General features: G+C 38.0%; 1 non-coding gene across 1 annotated transcript; it reads left to right on the top strand.

The window, feature by feature from the left end:
• Positions 1-2,743: 2,743 nt before the first annotated feature.
• Positions 2,744-2,851, top strand: LOC112708633 (small nucleolar RNA R71). The gene has a single exon (XR_003156478.1). It is a non-coding gene; the product is annotated as a small nucleolar RNA R71 (small nucleolar RNA).
• Positions 2,852-4,143: the final 1,292 nt, after the last annotated feature.

Below are 4,143 nucleotides of genomic sequence, written 5' to 3' on the forward strand. Positions count from 1 at the left end.
TCCCATGACTCGGAGGTGGAAGCTTTTGTCTTTCCTTTCCTCTTTCTAGAGGTTTCTCCGGCCTTAGGTGCCATAAGTGGTTATGGAAAAACAAAAAAGCTATGCTTTTATCACACCAAACTTAGAATTTTGCTTGTCCTCGAGCAAAAGAAGAAAGAAGAGAAGAAGAAGAAGAAAATATGGAGGAGAGGGGGAGAGATGTGTGGTTTCGGCCAAGGTGAGGAAGAGAGGGTTGTGTTGTATGAAAATGAAGAAGGATGTAGGGGTTTATATAGTGAAGGAAGAGGGAGTAGGTTCGGTCATTTAGGGTGGGTTTGGGTGGAAAAGGGATTTTGAATTTTGAAGGTAGGTGGGGTTTATGGGGAAGATTGGATGGATGTGAGTGGTGAAGGGGTAATTGGAAAGAGAGAGATTGAGGTGATTGGTGAAGGATTTTTGGGAAAGAGCGTTATTGGATTGTGTGAAGAAGAGAGAGGGTAAGTTGAGGTAGGTGGGGATCTTGTGGGGTCCACAGATCCTGAGGTGATCTTGTGGGGTCCACAGATCCTGAGGTGTCAAGGATTTAACATCCCTGCACCAATTAGGCGTGTAAAACACCCTTTGCATGCAATCCTGGCATTTAACACCAGATTGATGCTTGTTTCTGGCATTAAATGCCAGTTCTATGCTTGTTTTAGGCGTTCAACGCCAGTCTGCAGCATGTTTCTGGCGTTGAACGCCAGTTCCATGCTTGTTTCTGGTGTTTAACGCCAGATTTTGGTGCAATCCTGGCGTTTGAACGCCAGATTGCTACTTATTTTTGGCGTTCAACGCCAGATTCATGCTCTGTTCTGGCGTTGAATGCCAGCCAGATGCTCCTTACTGGCGTTTAAATGCCAGTAAGCTCTTCCTCCAGGGTGTGCTTTTTCTTCTGCTATTTTTTATTCTATTTTTAATTTTTGTATTTGTTTTGTGACTCCACATGATCATGAACCTAATAAAACATAAAAGAACAATAAAAATATATATAAATAAAAATTGGGTTGCCTCCCAATAAGTGCTTCTTTAATGTTAATAGCTTGACAGTGAGCTCTCTTGGAGCTTCACAGGTGATCAGGTCAATGTTTTGGACTCCCAACACCAAACTTAGAGTTTGAATGGGGGGTTTCTCAACACCAAACTTAGAGTTTGATTGTGGGGGCTTTGTTTGACTCTGTACTGAGAGAAGCTTTTCATGCTTCCTCTCCATTGTTACAGAAGGATAGCCTTGGGCCTTAAACACAAGGTTGTCCCCATTCAATTGAAGGACTAATTCTCCTCTGTTAACATCAATCACAGCTCCTGCTGTGGCTAGGAAGGGTCTTCCAAAGATGAAGCATTCATCCTCCTCCCTCCTAGTGTCTAGGATTATGAAACCAACAGGGATGTAAATGCCTTTAACCTTTACTAACACGTCCTCTACCAATCCATAAGCTTGTCTTACTGACTTGTCTGCCAATTGTAATGAGAAATTGGCAGCCTGTACCTCAAAGATCCCCAGTTTCTCTATTACAGAAAGTGGCATAAAATTTATACCTGACCCTAGGTCACATAGAGCCTTCTCAAAGGTCATGGTGCCCGTGGTGTAGGGTATTAAGAATTTACCAGGATCTTGTTTCTTTTGAGGTAAAGTATGCTGAACTCATGTATCTAGTTCACTAATGAGCAAGGGGAGTGCATCTTCCTAAGTATCATTACCAAACAACTTGGCATTCAGCTTCATGATAGCTCCTAGATATTGAGCAACTTGTTCTCTAGTTACATCTTCATCCACATCAGAGGAAGAATAGTTTTCAGAGCTCATGAATGGCAGAAGGAGGTTTAATGGAATCTCTATTGTCTCTATTTGAGCCTCAGATTCCTTCAGATCCTCACTAGGGAATTCCTTCTTATTTGGGAGACGTCCCATGAGGTCTTCCTCATTGGGATTCACGTCCTCCCCTTCCTCTCTAGGTTCGGCCATTTTGATTATGGCAATGGCCTTGCACTCTCTTTTCGGATTCTCTTCAGTATTGCTTGGGAGAGTACTAGGAGGAGTTTCAGTGACTTTTTTACTCAGCTGGCCCACTTGTGCCTCCAAATTTCTGATGGAGGACCTTGTTTCACTCATGAAACTTAAAGTGGTATTAGACAGATCAGAGACTATGTTTGCTAAGCTAGAGGTGCTCTGCTCAGAATTCTCTGTCTGTTGCTGAGAAGATGATGGAAAAGGCTTGCTATTGCTGAGCCTATTTCTTCCACTATTATTAAAGCCTTGTTGGGGCTTTTGTTGATCCTTCCATGAGAAATTTGGATGATTTCTCCATGAAGAATTATAGGTGTTTCCATAAGGTTCACCCATGTAATTCACCTCTGCTATTGCACGGTTCTCAGGATCATAAGCTTCTTCTTCAGAAGATGCCTCTTTAGTACTGTTGGATGTATTTTGCCATCCATTCAGACTTTGAGAAATCATGTTGACTTGCTAAGTCAACATTTTATTCTGAGCCAATATGACATTTAGAGCATCAATTTCAAGAACTCCCTTCCTCTGAGGCGTCCCATTATTCACGGAATTCCTCTCAGAAGTGTACATGAATTGGTTATTTGCAACCATGTCAATAAGTTCTTGAGCTTCTGTAGGCATTTTCTTTATGTGAATGGATCCACCTGCAGAATGGTCCAGTGACATCTTAGAGAACTCAGATAGACCATAATAGAATATATCCAAAATGGTCCACTCTGAAAGCATGTCAGAAGGACATCTTTTGGTCATCTGCTTGTATCTTTCCCAAGCTTCATAGAGGGATTCACCATCTTTTTGTTTGAAGGTCTTAACATCCACTCTAAGCTTGCTCAGCTTTTGAGGAGGAAAAAACTTAGCCAAGAAGGCCGTGACCAGCTTATCCCAAGAGTCTAGGCTATCTTTAGGTTATGAGTCCAACCATGTTCTAGCTCTGTCTCTTACAGCAAAAGGGAAAAGCATGAGCCTGTAGACTTCAGAATCTACTCCATTAGTCTTAACAGTCTCACAGATCTGCAAGAACTTAGTTAAAAGCTGATAGGAATCTTCTGATGGAAGTCCATGAAACTTGCAGTTCTGTTGCATTAGAGTAACTAGTTGAGGTTTCAGCTCAAAATTGTTTGCTCCAATGGCAGGGATTGAGATGGTTCTTCCATCAAATTTGGAAGTAGGTGTAGTATAGTCACCAAGCAACCTCCTTGCATTATTGTTGTTAGGTTCAACAGCCATATCCTTTTCTTGTTCGAAAATTTCAGTAAGGTTGTCTTTGGATTGTTATATTTTAGCTTCTCTTAGTTTCCTCTTCAAAGTCATTTTAGGTTCAGAATTAGCTTCAACAATAATGCCTTTTTCCTTGTTCCTGCTCATATGAAAAAAAGAAGAGAACAGAAAAGGAAGAGGAATCCTCTATGTCACAGTATAGAGATTTCTTTATGTTAGTAGAAAAAGAAAGGAATAAAAGAAGGAAAAGGTAAGAATCCAAATACAAGGGGGAGGAATAGGTTCGAATTCTTGAGTAGAAGAGAAGTGTTACTAGATAAATAAATAAATAGAAGAAGATGAGAGAGAAGAGTTTTCGAAAATTATTTTTGAAAACAGGTTAGTGATTTTTGAAAATTAAGAGAAGAAGTAAAATTAAAATTAAAATTTGAAACAATTAGTTAATTAAAAGATTTTTGAAAAAGAGGGTGATTTTCGAAAATTAGATAGAGAAAAGTAGTTAGGTGGCTTTGAAAAAGATAAGAAATACACAAAAAGTCAATTAGTTAGTTGAAAAAGATTCAAAAATCAATTTTGAAAAGATAAGAAGTTAGAAAAGATATTTTGAAATCAAATTTTTGAAAAAGATATTATTTGAAAAGATATGATAGAAAAGATATGATTGAATTTTATTTTGAAAAAGATTTTATTTTTTAAAAATTAAAATTGATTACTTGACTAACAAGAAACTAAAAGATATGATTCTAGAATTTAAAGATTGAACCTTTCTTTACAAGAAAGTAACAAACTTCAAATTTTTGAATCAATCACATTAATTATTAGTAAAGTTTCGAAAATTATGAGATAAAAATAAGAAAAAGATTTTGAAAAATATTTTTAAATTTTCAAAAATAATAAAAAAA

This window comes from Arachis hypogaea, chromosome 8, assembly GCF_003086295.3.
Source record: "Arachis hypogaea cultivar Tifrunner chromosome 8, arahy.Tifrunner.gnm2.J5K5, whole genome shotgun sequence".
NCBI lineage: Eukaryota > Viridiplantae > Streptophyta > Magnoliopsida > Fabales > Fabaceae > Arachis > Arachis hypogaea.